The sequence below is a fragment of the Ambystoma mexicanum genome, chromosome 3q (genome assembly GCF_040938575.1).
Source record: "Ambystoma mexicanum isolate Mex_15411 chromosome 3q, UKY_AmexF1_1, whole genome shotgun sequence".
Lineage (NCBI taxonomy): Eukaryota > Metazoa > Chordata > Amphibia > Caudata > Ambystomatidae > Ambystoma > Ambystoma mexicanum.
The window spans coordinates 28,711,271-28,729,914 of record NC_090926.1 but is presented as its reverse complement, the minus strand read 5'-3'; the positions used below and the strand labels follow the sequence as shown (position 1 = coordinate 28,729,914).

The window sequence follows — 18,644 nt, the reverse complement described above, 5'->3', positions numbered from 1 at the left end:
AACCGGCTTCTTTGCCCCCTCAGCAGAACCGGTTCGACCACAGGCCTGAGTGTGGTAAGGCTTAGAGTCACCCACTAAAGCCAGAGCCCTCAATGAGGGCCCCTCAATCTTGCTGTTCTTAGATATTACCCCAAGATGGGGAACCTCGGGGGGTAACCCTGGTACGTTTAGTCACTTTTAACAGGAACCTTGAGACATGCCTCGCTACAATTAGTGCCAGATGTGGAAACCTCGGGAATGACACCCGATGACAAAAAAAAACAGAAGTACTAGACTTAACCTTAGCCCCCAAAAGGGGGAACCTCCAATGAAGATCCGGTCCTGGCAGTGCCTCCGGAGTGCCGTTTAGATCCCTTTTGGGACACCTCAGGGAGATCCCTGGTACCAGAGCCACTTGGGCCCCTCCCGGATCCCAAAGACCCCGGGAAGGAGTCCCCTGGCCGGGGTGCCCTGAAAAGGAAGGAACCTACCGGCCGTTTCCTTTTTTCTTCAATGAACTGTTGTAAATGTGGAGGAGTAATCCGCTGGAACTAAAACACAATCCGATCTTACCCGATGGATGCTTTTCAGCCTCAGTATTATCACACAACCAGCGCCTGCCTGTTGAGGCTAAATTTATATCTAGAACACTCGACTGCTACCCATTGTACAGGGAGTGGCCCTGCCTACCCGCCATCTTAGTGAGGGATAGCCCACACTTGTTTAACCAGCAGTCACCTGTTAGATGCCTGCCATCAAACGTCAAGACTGATGTAATTTTAACTAGCAATTACATAAGCAACGATTAACACACGTTGTAAAGACCAAAATCAAACCTGTACTTATTAATTCCAAGAGTATCCAACATTTACTAAGCAAAGTATGCATTTAATGATTCTCCTGTTCCGCGGTTAACCCCTCCAATTTTATGTAAATAATGCTGCAGTATCTCAAATACATTCAATCACAAGTGTGTGAGTGTAATATTCCATTAACCCTTCCATTGTGTATTACTGGTCTGACACTATAGTATGCATGCTCAACAGGTAATATGATACAAATGAAAAATGTCATCAACATTTCTCAAATATATACAGTTACAATTAGCATAATTCACTGACATGGCACCTTTTTTCCACAATTTAACAGTTTTACACTTTAGAACCTGCAAAATGGTCCAAATCCCAGTCACAAAAAGACTGATAGTTTGTGGTCCGTGTTTAGCCCAATATGTGCCGTTCTATAATTGCATATTAAGCGTTCCTCTAGTTGTCTTAATTTGAGTTGCAAGTTGCCACCTCTGGGTGACAAAGTCACTTTAGCCATGCCAACAAAGCATATATCCTTTTTTTCATCCATTTGATGGCGTTGTTGCCAGTGGGTGGCCAGTGGGTATTTGCAATCCTGACTAGAAATAGTACTCAACTGCTCTCTGATCCTAATCTTCAGCACTCTAATAGAATGTAACAAGCTCCATAGGCAGATTTGGCTGACCCTTAAATGCGGCGGTAATAGCGTTACTGCCGCATTTAAGGGTTACCGCCAAACTCGTGATGAGGCAGTTTGTCTAGGCCTGGAGAAGAGAATGGGGAAAGGAAATGGCGTAGAAGAGAAGAGGAGCTTAGTTTTCAGTTAGAAGTTGGGAATAGAAATAAAGATGATATCACAAAGCTTCCAGCTCCGTGTGATTACGGTGGGAATCTTGGTTGTGTCCGAAGCGAGAACCCAACACCCAACACCCTCCTCCATAAAAATACACCCTTCCTCTGCCATCTAACTACACTTCCCAGTTCATTACCAGAGCTCTCAAGTACCCTGTGGCCATCCAAAGGAAGACACCCAGTCCATGCAGTCCTGTTTTTCCTTAGAATTCTGGGAATTGTAGTTAACCTAATTTCAAATGGGAAATAAAACACTACAAATCCCAGAACTCAAACGGAAAAAGTGGGAATGGATGACCTTCTCACACGTGGCCACGGGAAACTTGAGAGCTCTGACATTAACACCAGGTGCATTTGTCCAGCGTTTTGTCCCAATTTACCGCCTAAACAATAAGTTACTCACTCATACTCCTATGTAAATCTCCTGCTCCCAGGATTAACATAACTGCCGTAGACATATTTTTGGAGTGCTTCCGCCTCAAGTATATTATTTTCAAATCAATAAATGCCCTACTGTGATATGTCAATGAGTTGATAGGTCAGTGAGTTTAACATTATCTGCTGAGATGTGTCCAAATGATTTACAGCACTGGAAAGAGGATAAACTCTAGGGTGGTTGGGTAATTAGCAGCTACATGCCAACAGTGGTAGAGTGTAGAGGAGCACACCTTTTCTTAATTCAAACCTTTTCGTTTTCAATTGATTTCTTATGAAATTTTAGGAGTAACTTTCTAAATTATTTAGGTGCTAACAGAGTCAGATTCTGGGAAACAGAATCCAATATGAACAACAGTTTTTGGGATCACTTCAACAGAAATTACCTTGGCTCCGTGCACACTTTTAAGCATAACACTATGCAAAATAAGTACTTTCTCTCGGTAATTTTGCAATTAATAAATGTTAAATATTCAAACACATAATTTCCTAAATACTCAAAAACATAAAACCTACACACATTTTGCATTTCCTCATGCTTCGTAGTGTTCAATTTAAATGCAATATTAAACAAACAAAAATACTTGAAACATTCTCCTGTGACTTTTATCTCCTATATAGAATTTATATTTGTTACTGGCGAGTTCATTTACAATTAACACACAAGAATATTAGTCCATGTTTTAAAGCTTCCTTTTGACTCCAGGCAGACAGCTACATGCCAACACCTATAACAGGTATGAATGAATGACATTGCATGGAGTAAAGACAGGGAGCAACATCATTTGTTCTCATTTATCAAACAAAAGGTTTGTAGGTTTGTAGGGGCAGGGCATGGTCTGTCATATACTAACAATCTGGTATGTAACCAGCGCTGGCCAATGGGCCGACTCTTGCCAGGTCTGAGATCCGGCACCAGATATCTGCCCGGATCTCGGGACCCGGTCTGCCTCAGCCCTGGCGGCTGGTTGATCAAATCTGCTCTGTGTGAGCGCAGGCAGAGCAGATTACATTACTGAGCCCCCAGATTCGCTGAGGGAACACATGTGAAACTTGGCGCTCTGTAAAATGTGCCAGCAAGGATACTGGTATTTGTAGTCTCTCAGACAAAAGGGGCGTCACAATCTTACACGTTTTGCCTACCATATTTCTCCTTATGTTTATAAAAGATGGCAGTACACAAACTATGGTAAGGTATGCACACAAATCCTTAAATATATTTGTGTGCATACCTTACAATGGTTTGTGTACTTTTCAGGCCATCATTTATAAAGCAAAGCATTGTTAAAAGTAGAAAGCCAAACAGGAGGTGAGGAGGGGAGATGAGAGTGCAAGTGAGTTGTGAATTATTTGCCCAGGATGTCATGTGGCAAGAGAGAGAATCCTGGCGACTGGAGCAGTTTTTTCCCCGATTGTGCCCCTGTGCTTCTTTTCAGGGTCAAGAAAAGTATACATGTGGGTGGACAGTGTCGCTTTTTTTCAGAGGGCAGACACCTCACCCATTGCGTGTTTTTGGCAATCTTGCTCAAGTGTTTGGCTATGTGGATTTCACCCAGGTTGCACGTTCCCAGTTGTTGTAGGGCTATGTGCGGCATAAGCGCGTTGCGCAGCAGGACGCGCAATATGGCACAGACACATTGTGGTGGTTCACTGACCCTGTTCTGAACTGCCATATGGACACGAAACGGGCCCCTTTGTTATCCGCTCTGCGTCATGACGTTCAGCGTCATGACGCCGGTCACATGACACCACACTCATCCCCTTTTTTATAACAACAGGCATCAAGCCTTCAGAACAAGTTATAATTGCCAAACAGACACACATTTCAAGTACATAACTCCTGTACATTGAGCAACTCACAGTCTCTTCCGTAAGTCCTCAGGTGCTCAGATCGTAGTCTTTTAGCCGCACCGGGGGTCCTCTCAAGTCTCTGGCAAAGTATGGCTGTTCTGTCGCGCTGGTATGGGCAGGTCCTTGGAAATGCTCGGGCTCCCTGGGTGCCGGCTAAGCAGATGCTTCTGGATAGGGCTCTCCCGCATCATCCTCTCCATCATCCGATTTGGGAAGGTGAACTGCAGAGTCCCTGTTTTGTCCTTGCCAGTCGAGTGGCATCCGAGGGAGTGCCGAGAGTCTTCTGAAGAAACCAGTTTCGTGTAACTAGTCTGTGGTCATCAGCGGCTGTCACTTGCGACCCTTCTACCCATACAACCTTCAGAAGGGGTGGGCTTGTGGGGGAGTTTCCCCTCAGAATGGCGAGTTCTTACTAAGACAGAGTCTCCGACAGCTATGTTGTGGTCTCTTAGTCATCGCCTATTGTTCACTCTCGGGATTATCATTTCTCTTTGGGCTTGTGTTCTCGGTGGTTTATTGTTCCTGGAACTCTTCCCTCCAGGTCAGGCAGGAATGTGCGTGGAAACCTCTGTAAAAGGGCTTCTGCGGGAGCTACTCCTGTTGAGCTTTGTGGGCTTGTCCTATATTCGAGAAGAAATTGGAAGATGGCTCCTTTTTTCACAGGACACTTGTCCATGTCCTATGTGGAAACACTTGTTAAGTATAAGCATGAAGCACTCCGCTTTGCCATTCGCCCGTGGCCACAGAGTTGTCTTTCTGTGACCAATGCCTCTTCTGGCTAGGAACTCCTCTAAACCTGCACTCTGGAAAGGGGACCCATTGTCTGAGCACACTTCCTGGGGGAAGCCATGGTTGTAAACATTTTTTCCATTACTGGAAAAACATCTTGGAGGGCTAGTGAAGGGACAAAGTGGACTTCTGGGTACCTGGACCACTGGTCCACCATCACTAGGCAGCGCGAGTCCCTCTGTGTTGACCCGAAATCCTTGTGGATGGTGGACAGTGTCCCACGGTTCCTCACTTATGGGCATGCTCTGGATAGCTGGTTCTGTGATGTGAGAGGTGTAAGTTTGGCACCATGTGCAGGCCTTGATTAATCCTTCCACCTTCGATTCTAAAGCTGGTAACCAGACCTTAAGCCTGAGGCGGCACTTCGTTTTTACTGCGCCTTGGTGGCCATGGCGAGCAAGCAGTATCACCCGGTCAATTAGCTCCATGGGGATAACTATGTGTGGCCCTCTCAGTAGGAGTCTGTACTCTGAACGTGAGCTCAACCCGTGCTTTCCACAGCTGTTCCAGCGTGTGTCGAGGATCTTGTGTCTTGGAGCCCAGGCCTTTAGAACGGACTTCTACTGCTGTTTCAATGGCGTTATGCAGAATCTGGAAGCAGCCATTGTTTGCAGAAGCCACTTTGATTTCCTCGTGGTTCGAGTTAAGGACAGAGCTTTCTATGACGAGTCGCAGGTTCTCTTCGGCTGCTGCCACTTCCTGCAGGTTGGTAGTGTTCGACAGCTTCGGGTGTCGAGACAGGTAGTCTGTGGCGTTACTCAGTACTGGTTTGTACTTCAGGTCCACATAGTACTCCAGGAGTGCCAGCAGCCATTTCTCGATGCGAGGAGGAGGATTTGCTGAGCCACCCGTCATGATGGGAAGAAGGGGCTTGCGATCGGTGACCACTTTCACTGGCTTCCCATAAATGTATAAGTGGAAGCGGCGGCACCCCCTCAATACCGCTAGGGCTTCTCACTCGATTTGTGAATACTTTTGTTCTGTAGGCGAGATCTCACTGCTCGCATATGCCACCGTGCAGTGTGTGCCATCAGTGTTAACTTGAGTGAATATGGCTCCTAGTCCCAACGGGCTTGCGTCCACAACAATTTCTGTGCTCTTCTGTGGGTCGAAGAACGATAGTATGCACTCAACAGACAGCGCTTTCTTTATGTTGTAGAATGCCGTCTGTTCTAGGGCTGACCATCTCTAGCTAGTTGTCTGTTTGGTGAGCTTCCTCTGGGGTTCTGACAGTTGCTAAAAAAAGTTCTGAAGCGGCCACAGTACGCGTCTATGCCAAGGAAGCTCCTTACTTCTGACACTGTCTCAGGTGGCTTGGCCTCTTCGATGTCTTTGACTTTCGCTGGGACGGCTGAAATTCCACTCCCTTCGAAGACCGATTTTGTCCCTTAAGAATTCAAATTTTCGCAGTGGAGGGTTGGGCCCAAGGTCTGGATTCAAGGCAGGACTTTTTCCAAGTCCCTCCAGGTGCTCGCTTTCAGATTTGGCATGTATGAGAATGTCATCACTGACATTTAAGGTACCTGGTAGCACTGCCAGCGCTCCAATACCTCTGCGGCGGATGAGATGCTGAAATTGATCTGTTTGTATCTGTAGCGGCCAATATGAGTAGGGAAAGTCGTGATGTACTGGCTGTCCGGATGGAGTAGGAGCTGGCGGAAACCAGACCGGAGGTCAAGCTTGGAAAAAAAAGTGGCACCATCTAGCTCTGCGATCCCTCTTGATCGCGTTGTTGGGCAACCTCATGTCCACGCAGATACAGACTTTGTCCGGTTGTTTGGGCTTGTGTTCCACGACAATTGGGGAGACCCATAGGGTGGATCCTTCAACACTTTTAATGTCGAGGTCGATAAGGATTTGAATCTCCTTTCCAACCTGCTTGCAGAGGTGGAAGGGCATCGTCCTGGGCTTCAGGGCCACTGGCTGGACTGTGTTGTCTATATGGACTTGATGGGTTTCCCTGCCATCCGCCCGATTCCAGTAAAAATATCGGGGAATCTCGAGCAGCAGCTGGACGTCCTCTACGATTACCCTATGGGCAAAGCGGACAAGGCCTAGGACTTTGGCACAGCCAAGTAGTTATAGTTGCTACTTTTGTGACATAGAACCTGGCCCGTATGGATGTTCCGTGATGCTGAACGGTGGTGATGACGGCGCCTTCCGTTGGTAGAGGAGCTTTTCTCCCAAAGGTGAAGACGCGCACCCTGGTGTCCTAAGTGCCGGCAGTCCTGGCAATGTCCAGTATTGTTTGTCTGCCATTAGGTTCACTGATGCATCTGTGTTAAGGAGTATGTGTACTGGGATACCTAGGATAGTCACGGCGCACCATGGTTGGCGTTTTCCACGACCTCCGACTGTTAACACCGCTGACACGAAGAAAACACCCCCATCATCTTCTCTCAGACTTGTGCCTGGAGGGTCTCCTTGCGGACCGGTGGATGCTGTGCTGGCGGATTGGCTCGTTCCATCCTGCAGAAAGCCTTTGGGGTGTTCCTTTCCTCTCAACACTGTGCCTGGGGCTGATGCCCTGCACACCCTCGCAAAATGGTTTGGGATGGCGTGTACAGGTGCACCCTTTTGCCGGGCAGTCTTTTTCATGCGGAAGGTCATACCCACATTGCGGGCAGGGCGATGGGACATTTCCCTCCTTTTCCTGCCACCAGGCATTTCTTGTGCCTTGGCTCCTTGGAGGTTGCCGACCCACCAGGCACACTTCTTCCAGCTTCACTGATTTCAGGTCCTTACGTCTGCCAGTTTATGAGCGCACCCTAGCTCGGGAATCCTGGGGAGTGATGCCTGGTTCTCTCAGAATTTATTTCCAGAGTTTTACTGAGTGACATCCAATGATAATCTGGAGTCTTACCTACTCATCATTCTCCCACCCGCAGGTTGAGGCTAGGTGTCTGAGACTATGGTATTTGTCCAAGTTTTCGTCACTCTGCTGCACAGCAGTGCGCATCACAAACTTCTCATAGTCCGTGTGTACCATAGGGGCGAAGTAGTCCTTCAGTGCTTTGATGGCTGCGTCATATGAGGCATTTGCGGGGCGCAGGGTTTTGAAAAGTTTGTGGACTGCTGGTTTGGCCGAGTAGATTAGGGTGTACTTCTTTGTGAGGTCGTCTTTCTCCCCCGTCGCGTTAGAAGTACATATATCTAGATGCTCCCGCCACAGTTCCCACCGAGGCCCAAGTGATGTTGGGGCCCCATCAATGTCGAACTCGCATAGGGGTGCGAGCGAGCCGCGTTGTTGAGATGACCCTCCCCTGCAGGCGTGGTGGAGCGGGGGCTGCAGCAGCATCCTTGGCCGACATGACACCAGGTATGGTGAGTCCGTGTGGGTGTTGATGTAGGGGTGCACAGGCACTCTGAATGGAGCCGCTGCCCCAGTCCCTTGGCTGGTGAGAAGGCCTTAAGTGGGGTGCACATGCGCTCCTTGGGAGCCGCTGCCCCAATGAGACGTGTCTGGCAGTGATATTGGCGCCTACCAGACGTGTGCCACTCAGGGGGCAGTTGTGTGGGAGGGGGAACAAGGTGGCAGCGCACGATCACTCTCCTGTGAGAGCTGCACTGTTTTTTTTTTGTTTTTTTTTTTTTTAATCGCTGGTCCTCAGAGATTGAGGGAACAGGGTGTGCTGAACGCTCTGAGCATTCCAAAAATTCCGGCCTGGGCCAGTGCAATACAGTGCGATGCTGTATGTGGGGTGCAAACACATCCCGCTGTGCCGGAGCACGAAGATGATCTGCTGCAAACTGAGGGATATCGCTCTGTGCAGAGTGGAGGCTCGGAAGCAGCAGAATCCTCAATCGGGATGCACACATCGGGGTTCACAGCACTCGTTGCCAGTGTTGTAGTGTCGGTCTAGAAAAATGGACACCTCTCACGATTGACGGCAAACGTATTTTGGTGGCCGAAGAACAACCGTCTCATGTACATAACGATAGAAATACAGGTTTCAGAGTTTGACCAATGAGCGGCCATTTTGATGTAACAAGGATCGCCATTTGATTGCTCATTGCTTTCTGTTCAAACTGCTTCGCAGCACATTTCTGCTTAATCTGCTCGACTGTTAACATTGTTGTCTGAACGTGAAAGGACAAGGCCGCAAGGCTAATAAGAGTTTGTTGAAACACAACGTAGGCAGCTCCGGAGAGGAATGCCCGGCTCCCTCTCGAATGTAGCCTTGAAGGAGAGCTGCAGGGCATTTAATCATTTCACAGCTGCTAGCCAGTCTCGTTATATGGTAGAGAATGTTATAATAAAGCAACTAAAGGCTTGAATTATGCTCTTCTTACGGCCCCCCTTTTCCGAGCCCTGTAGAGCGTGTCTGCTCCCAGGACACGAATAGCACCTCAAAGATAGCAAGGTCTGGAATGTGACTCTTCCCCCGTATGTAGCTCGCTTACAAGAACAGAAGCACTGTGTTCTGTTCAACAAAGAAAAGATGTTTCCACACTTGCAAGGTTGCATATTGTTGCTAGAATAGATATGTGAAGGTGTCATATTCGCCGAAATTGTCCATCAACAAACCGAGTTCAAAGAAACCCAATAAAGGGGGGGTGTTAAACATGTCACAGCTGATTGTACGATATGCATTTTGTATATATGTAACTGATCTACGTAATTTGCTCTCTTGCGTACCTCGAGGTCTAGAGATACACGTCTCAGGGCGTGAGACCGAGTTGGCCAACTGAGACTATTTGCTTTGCAATAAACCCTAGCTTTGGGAATACAACCTCGTGTCTGGCGTATCTATCGTGTGTGGTGACTTGCCTTGTTTCCATAACACGAGGGACCCCTAGGGGCCCCTTTCAGTAGGGCTATGGACGGCCTACGCGTGTTGCGCGGCAGGACGTGCAATAAGACACTGACAAATTGTGGTAGTTCACTGGCCCTGTTCCGAACTGCTGTAATGGCGCGAAACGGGCCCCTTTATTGTCTGCATTGCGTCATGCCGTCCACATGACACCAAACCATTATTGACACTTATCCCCAAAACCACATAAAATTGTCATCAAAGCACGTCTCATATTTGGATATTTTGTTTTCCAGGGTATATTGTACTTGCTCGGTTTAAAAAGGTGAGCACTTTTGCTGGCATCGTTATTGGAAAGAAGCAGAATGAAAGAAATTGCCCCATTTTAAAAATACTATTTTGAACATTTCCTTTGAGCTGGGTTCAACTGCCAGCTCCGCCCCCTCTGAGCTCTGCTTACTCGAAAACTCGCCCACTTCCCCAAACTACGCCCCCAACCTGGCCCTCGTGGGATCCCCCTTTAAATTTTGTCAATTTTTTACAAATGTAACAGACCATGACCCCCAAAGTCCAACTGACCTTTTAGGTGTCCACTGATCTGTGCTCTCTCAGAGTTCAAATCTGTGAAAGCCGAAACCCGTTCTTCGTAGCTTGCAAAGCTTAAACTGGCTTTGTTGTTCCGAGTGCTGGAAGGGGGCTGGCTTTGGGGATTGCAACCTCTAGCGGGATGGAAGGCCAAGAGGTGGGCGGGCGCTAGCCACCTACAGTAGTGGGAGGAAGTTGCATGATAACCTGAACTGATTTTTATCCCGCTTTTGGCACTTGTTCATTTCAGAATTTGAAATAAATGACACTTGTTTCCTTTCCAACACTAACTTCTCGTCTCTGAACAAGCACCGCGAACCTCGCAAGGTACGATGAGATGGGTCCCTGTGAGCGAGAGAAACGTTCCTTACGTGGCATTTCCTTTGGAGCTCGTTGGATAGCGCCCCTTAGCGTGCGCATGCCGCACCCTGGTTAAAGCGCCAAATAATAGGCAGATTCACAATACCTCATGCACCCTCAGTGGGCGTGCTCTCGGCACGAGCCCCTCAAAGGGGGCGTGGCATTAGAGTCGGCTAGTGAACGGCTGTTAATGTTAAGTATTTCTCTCCCTCCCTCCCCGGAGTTATGGTAGCTGCCGGCTCCTCTCACCTGTTGCTCGCGATTGCGCCGTCCTCTCTCGACCTACTTGATGGTCTTTTTCCGTTCCCACAGTTGGAGTAATCAGTGTGGGCGCAGGTCCCGCCCCTTTCCCCGGTAGCTGCGCAGCCCGTTATTCGGCGCAGGCGTACTCCGAATAGCGTGGGTTTATACGTCAAGAAGAGGTGTTACCGGTGCTAGGCGGGGATGGTCCTTAAACGTCATCTGTGCGTCTGACATCATGCCCTAGTTTCTGTGTGCGCTTTGAAAATATGTTATACCTTTCTGTCGACCAGATCGAGGATGGGTTTGTGGTGCTTGTGTGCATTGACTAAGGCGGAGGAGTCCCGCACAGGGCTCCACAGTGTAGACAATCCGGAGGTTTTGGTGTATTACGGTCATTTTTTCCACCGTACTTCCTCCGCGGAATGCCATGAGGCTGGTCCTCCCAGGTTCATCTGCTGGAGTCTAATGGGTAAATGGCTGCAACCAGTGCTGTAAATGGAAAACATTTACTAGGAAGGGAGAGCGGTCCAATTTGGACTGCTTTTGAACAATATGCTTTTCGGTCCTGTTCGGTCTTCTTTATTTATTTTTTACATTTTTAAAGCGCTCACACTGCCCGCGGGCATTGAGGCGCTATTACAGGAATTGTTTGTTTTGTAGTTTCCTAGTTGTTTTTGTCTTAGTTGCGTATTTATAACGCACTTAAACTCCCAGCGGTTTCTAAGCAGGGACCCGGGATCGAAACTGTTGCTTCGTGTGATCTTGCTTCCAAGGCGCTTGTTGCCCCCGAGTTCTCCTCTGGGGACTTCTGAAGCACAGGCTCGGATTGTGGACGTATCTAGGAGCTTCCTGGGCTTGCCCCTGGTGCCAGGACATAGCAGAGTTCCTGCAAGACAAACTTTGCAGGCACGGAGTTACAGAGATAAAGGGGAGTAGAGTCAACGGCTACCCAGGCCAAAGGCGTGACAGGGGGTCACAATACTCCTTGCAGGAGAGCTAGTAGAGTACTAGCTCGAAAAAGAGATCACCGTAAGGTACAAAAAACAGGAAGGTTTATTTTAACAAGAAGACATATTTGCAGAATTCTTTATGTGCCGTGGCGCATAATATATGCATACTGAAGTACATTTATAGTCTGCAGATTGGTGGGTTAGTAATAAATAGTGACAAACTATTCCATGTATTGTTTACATTCACAATACATTAACATTGAATGTTAAGGAGTGTTGTTAATACGGCAAGGAGTATTGTGACCCCCTGTCACACCTTTGGCCTGGGTAGCTGTTGACTCTATCCCCCTTTATCTCTGTATCTCTCAACCCTCTAGAGTCAGGCCCACAAAAAAAGAGGGTTCCGCCCATTTTTTCTTCCTTCGGCACAGAGTTACGTCATGTTCTTGCCCATTTCCTACTGTTGCCACATCCAGACCCTCCCACGAAATTCTGCCTATTTAACAGACCAGTGGTGCATATCTGCGAAGTGAGTTAAGTGAGACAGTTGGCAGGACTTTACGTTCATGTTTCTCACTTGGCTACTGCCTTTTAAAAATACCTTCAGTGCTATTTGGAACTCTTTGGAATTGCTGCTTTAACTCCGTGCTGGAACTCTTTGGAATTGCGCCTTTAACTCTCCTACGAACTCTGTGAGCTCTGCCCCTAACTTCAATGCTCTTATCTTTAAAAGCCCAGAAAAACCACAGAGCAAAGAAGAATACAAACCCACGACTACATACTCAACCCGAGAAGATGGAGTAATGAGGCTCAAGCCTCGGTATCCAAAAATCACTGCTGATGGATAAAAATCTATCAGCAAGAAGAACAAGCGAAGTGAGTTAAGTGAGACAGTTGGCAGGCGCGGTGCAGTCTCGTGGAGCTGCTGCCATTTACACTCACCAGCCTCCTGCTCGCTGCCTGCTCAGCGTGTAATTTTGCTTCAGTGCTGCTGGCACCAACAGAATTGGATTGTTAGTGACCCGCCAACGGCAGAAATATTCTGTAAGTACTACAAAAACTGCTATTGATATTTTACAGTGGGAAACCCCTACCTGTTGGTTCTTGAAGAGACTTCTATTGCTTCGGGGAGACTGCAGGGCTAAGCCCTTTGAGTCCCGAAGCCGCGTGTGTATTTCAAACAAGCGCATTTATTTCTTGAAGTTCTAAAGGCTCTGCCACCCTTCCTTTTCTATACTTCAAATTACAATGAAAACGCGACAAGCTAAGAGAGCAAGAGACTCGTCCATCGACTCTTGCTGCTCCAAACCCTCGCTCTTCAAATCAGAAGCCTGAATCGTTAAGACCGACGGATAACCACAAAACAGACAGCCGTAATACCTTTCATTGTCAGCTTCTACATTAAGCAATGTCAACATCAACAGAAAGTGGGGACGCAGAAGATGATGCCCCCCCCCGAAACACGGGGGGGCAAAAACATGTCTAAAATCTCTGAACATATCCCAGCAGCAGAGCTCAACCTGGATTCAAATAATTCTTAGTTAGATGAAGTCTTCATAGCTTATGTGCGCTGCGATCCGTCTGCGAGTCCAGTGGAGCTGGCCATCGTAAATTGGCAGCCGGAAGATTCTGAGATAGTCTATCATAAAAACTGGACATCTTCGAGGTATGACACCCCCAGTCCGACACCCTATTTATCAATGGAGATTCTTTTTTTCTCGCCCATGTCAACAAGCTAAAGAACTCTGATCTTGCTGCTCAGCTGAGCAAAGATCTCGCTGCGCTAGCTGAAAAAATCTCCACTCAAAAACGACAGTCTAGCCTCTATCCACAAGAAGATGCTAGAGTTGGCATGTACCATGCCAACGGACAGAGATTACCTTATATATCCGATAAATGATTCACAAAAGAATGACAAACCTCACGCAGATCACCTGCCCCAAAGTGACCACTTGAGTGTAGGACGAGTAAACATCTCGCTGATACCATCATCCCAACCTTTTAATGCGAATCGTAACACGACACATTTCGCTTTCCATAATGCATCAATCTCCTGATTCGACTAGTAGCTCGGACTCCAGTATTGAAGATCAAAACCGGGAACCAACGAAAGAGATTGCTCAGCCGACTTCCCTAAACATCGATGCATCTGTACTTCAAAGAACCATTCTTGCTTCTATTTCACTTTCTCTCTCCCCTTTCTTAAAGCTATGTGAGACACTTCATGAAACGATGAGAGATCAGAGCACGTTAACTGCCATGCTCCAGTCGAAGTTATCAATAGTAGAGCTGAAACTTTGTTGTGAATATTGCTGTCCGAATATCTTTAACCACAATTGCGAAGCATCAGTGAATTTCCTTTGGCACTGGCCTTCATCCTGCAATTGGAGCTCTTTGTAATTTTCAAGTCAATCCTCAGATGAAGAGCTATTTCAAGCTCGAAACGCCTGTCAGGCTGTTCCTCCTCCAAATAAATCCCAGACTTAAATCTTGATTTTGCATACCTTCTTGGCGCAGTGTGACTGGGACCTGCTCTTATTTGATTTGTACTTTTCCAGTGGTAGTATACTGGCAGTATACCCACACCCCCCAGACACCTGCAGCCTTGAGCTCTTTCCTTAATTTGTAGAGTACAAGCGGTGTGGACTACTGACTTTTTCTGCCAGCATTTGTTTCCAATCTTAGAAACAGCAGCCGGTGGAAACATGTTCTCCATCTTTGGTGAAAAGGACTTGGAAAAAACAAAGCCGAACAAAGGTCTCTTGTTGAGAAGGGTTCAATAATGCATAAAAAGTAAACCAAAAGCCAACCATTGTAGAAAATGAAGCGAAAAGCAACTAGCTCTCGTGCTTTTCTTAGAAATGTACGAACTCCACCTAAATTTAATGTTGACCCAACCGGCCAAGAAATTGAGGAAAGAACTAGCTATAGGAAGAAGCCTCTCACCTAAGAAAACATTGACAATGTTTCCTAATGAATTATCTAAAAATGATGGGTCCACAGGCAATGCAGAAGATTCCACCTCCCTTAGTGACCTAGTAGATCTGATTGAACAAGAGGAATACGATGTCCTTTGGAACAATCTTTCAGAATCTGAATGGGCTGAGAATGAACATTTTTCTGCTAAATTAGCACAACAACCAAATAAAAAAGAAGTACCTAAATTTAAAACTAGTGAAATAACTCCAGTAGACAAACAAGCAACGACCCATGACTTTCTCACTATGGATCAAAAGATGAAAAAATTGGTGGCAGTACAGCAACAAGTCTCTTTAAAACCGTATATAAGAAGAGATAATTAATGGGAGTGATCGAATGCAAACAAAGAAAATCTAAAAATACGCTTAAAACACATCGACAAGGTTCGAAAAGCTCAAATTCTGAACAGGCTTACATTGATGAAACTATTCCAAAATATACCCAATCTTAACTCCATAACAATGGGCGACCTAAGGATAGTTGAGTTTGTATTTGAAAAATCAATGGATGAAGTAGGTCTACACTTGACATTTTGGAAAATCAAGAACGCAATCCTAGAACAGAATGAGAAATTACTGAGATTGGGGTATGATCTTCAGGATTATCGGTCAACTACTCATCAAAAACTTCATCAGTACCATAAGGAATCCACAGTTAAAGAAAAATGAGATGTGTATTTAACTACCCCTCCTAATCATGCTAGACATGCACCTTTAAAGACCATTACCCCCAAAAGTAAGGGGGACTCAGAATAAGAATCATTTGGATAAACATTATGCTAACTTGCATAGAAATCAAAATCAATTTCTAAGTCATGGAACTGACCACCAAAATTCTAAAGACAAATGTCAGTAATTGTGAACAGCAGATAAAATCCCAATCACGATTCGAAGTGCAATAAGAGACTCTGAACAACAGACATTCATGGACAAACAGGCGTTACGCAAAATCCATTTTACAGTACGTAACAATGATACTAAATCTCAGAGAGATGTCACTTTGAAGGAATCCTTGTGGAATTGGTTAACTGGAGCTCTTGCAGAGCAAAATTATTAGAATATTGTATCCAAAACAACCTCAGAAATATGGATTGCCAGCTGGAACACCAGAGGTTTTAAACCCCTATTTATGGAAGAGAGGCAAGACCTATTGAACTATGAGATCATATGTATGCAAGAATCATGTTTAAGGGCTGTTCCAGCGTGCAATTGGTACGAGTCCTTTTTAAACCCAACGGGCAAGGACCTTATGGGTAGACCACACTCAGGCTCTAAACCTTGATAAAATCGGACTCAATCTGTCATACAATGCTACATTGCAGTCCTAATCCCTATATACAGATTCTCAATCTTCAAATGAATAGTACACAAATGCAAGAAAAAGGTGTTCCTATTAAATGTGTACTGGAGAATTAGCTCAAGAGACGTAGTTAACGTCATATATGCCTTATGTCATGAAATAGATTAAATTACTACACACTGACCGGATGCACTGATGATTTATCTGTGGTGATTTCAACATCCATCTTCTTGATGATAAAGGTTTCCCAAAAAAAGGGAAGGATCTGTCAGGAAATGCTCAAAACTGGTTCCAGCAAGTATATACAAGAGACCTACATATACTTCATGGAAACACTGCTGGGGATACACCAGGCCATACCACATGGGGCCGAGGAGATAAGAAGTACTGTTTAGATTATTTCTTTGTCAGGAAATCTAAAAAGAAAAATTAAGTACCTGGAAGTTGTCTAAAAATAAGTGATCATGACTTAATTGCAAGATCTTTAGAAGTTAATGGATCCCAAAATCATTGAGAACATGGCAAAACTGGCAAGAACGACATAACTATGTTTGGGCAAAAATCTCAACGCCTTCAAACCGAAGACGAACATATTGTCAAGATTGGAGGCCTTATCCCCTTCCTCCTCACCTGAATCTTCTGTGGCAGATTCCTTTGGATTCGACTCCGTCTTCTTACGGTCCTTCCTCCTTACAGGAGTCTTGTCCTTTGATGTCTTGGCTTTCTTTTCATGCAAATAGGGTCGAGCCCCTCCGGAGGCCACCGTGGCAGAGATAGAACCCTGTCCGCAGGGACTCCCAGGGGGCCAGACCTAGATCAGGGAAAAAGCACGAAGGCAGAAAAAACCCTGTTTCCAGATGGGTTCTAATAAGGAGTTGAGAATTCCTTTCATAAGTAATTGAAGTCTGGCTGCAGCACTAATGAAGTTGAACAACAACTCCGGTGGAGAGAGCAGTTAAGCTCTGCGATGACAGTAGGGCGAAGTACACAGAGGAAAGATACAGGAACCCAAATAACCAATAAGTACATTTTAAGGAAGACAGAACAGATAGAAATGCCCGTAAATAACAGTGCTAAGTAAGAGATTGTGTGCAGGTAAACTTAAGCAGAAAGTAGAATTACGTCTCGTTTCTCGTGTGCAGTAAGTCTGCAAACGAGAAACGAGAGTGCAGAGAAGACGAAAGGCAGAAAACGCCGAACAACTAAACTGAAATGCTTCGGCGGAAACCAAGAGGTGTAGTACAGAAGCTTAAGCGAGGCGGAGCTGTAGAGCAGATGAGGAGAAGCAAAGAAACACTCGCAGAAGTAGCGAGACTGGTAACAAGGGAAGAAATTATGTAGAGCACAGAAGGTAGGCACAAGGAAGGCAAAAGGTAGCTGCAAGGATGGACGGCAAGGAGGAAATATCCAAGAACGAAGTTCCACACGAACCGGAGCGATGTGTACAGATACAACACACCGGTTTGGGGGAGGAGTCAGAATTTAAAGTTACGGCCACCATATTGAATGAGGACTAGAGCGCTCGCAAGTCAATGCTTCCAGCGCTTCCAAACCTTCCATTCTCCGTTCCTGACAGTATACCCCCGTCTTCTCGGGGGACTCCCTGGTTTGCCCGGATGAAGGCGATGGAACCTCTGCACAAGGCGTTTGGCATGTATATGGCTCACAGGTTCCCATGTCCTCTCTTCCACTGGATAACCCTTCCAATGAACCAAATAGTGCAACCGTCCCTTGTGGTATCTGGAATCGACAAGACGAGACACCTCATATTCTTCTGGCGTAGGGCTCACCTGAGCACGCGTTTTGAAGACAGGTCTCTTAAAAGGGTCCTCCTTATGTTCCTTGAGAAGGGAGACATGGAAGACGGGATGTACCTTTCTGAGATATTCTGGTAGCTTGATCTTATATGTAACAGGGTTGATCTGTTGAAGAATGGGAAATGGCCCAAGGAAACGAGAGGAGAACTTCCCCTTATGAACCCATCTGGGTAGAAATCTGGTGGACAACCAGACAAGCTGCCCTATCTTCCAGCTCGGATTGGCAGTTCGACCCTTGTCTGCCCATTTCTTGTGTGTATGTTGACTCGCTTGGTGTGCTTCCTTAGCGAGTCTGTGTATCTCCTGTAGGTCCTGTAGAACCCCATCCAACGCCGGAATTTTGGTAGAAGGAGGATTGAGCCAGGGTAAATGTCGAGGATGATATCCGTAGGTACAATAGAAATGACTCATCTGGATCGAGGTATGGAGAGAGTTATTGTAGGCAAATTCTGCCTGTGGGAGGAAATGATACCATTCTTCTTGTTGCGGACTGCAAAAACACCTGAGGTACTGTTCTAGGCTGGCATTTAATCTTTCAGTTTGGCCATTGCTCTGTGGGTGGTATCCAGAAGAGAGTGCCATGTGAATCCCTAGAACTTGGCAGAGAGAAGCCCAGAACTTGGAGGTGAATTGGGGTCCTCTGTCCGACACTATGGTCCTGGGCAAACCATGTAGACGGACTATATCCTGAAGGAAGGTTGCGGCCATTTCTGAGGCTGAAGGAACCTGTTTATAGGCCGAAAAATGGGCAAGCTTGCTAAATGAGTCAACTGTCACCATAATCGTAGTCATGCCATATGACGGAGGGAGGTCTACAATAAAATCAGTAGAGATGTGTTCCCAAGGATTGTCCGGTAAGGGTTCTTGCTGCAGTAGCCCCAGAGGTCTTCCCGTTCAGTGTTTGTTAGAAGCACAAACCGAACAAGTGGAAACGTACTGGCT

General features: G+C 46.3%; 1 protein-coding gene across 2 annotated transcripts in view; it reads right to left on the bottom strand.

The window, feature by feature from the left end:
• The window catches only part of TMEM184B (transmembrane protein 184B), a 905,911-nt gene extending 895,044 nt beyond the window's left edge, over nt 1-10,867 (bottom strand). Inside the window, exon 1 of one of the 2 annotated variants that reach the window (XM_069652979.1) lies at nt 10,664-10,867. The gene's annotated coding sequence lies outside the window, so the exon portion shown is untranslated. The remainder of the gene's footprint in view (nt 1-10,663) is intronic. The other variant, XM_069652978.1, reaches the window with a different exon arrangement.
• Between the last annotated feature and the right edge of the window lie 7,777 nt (nt 10,868-18,644).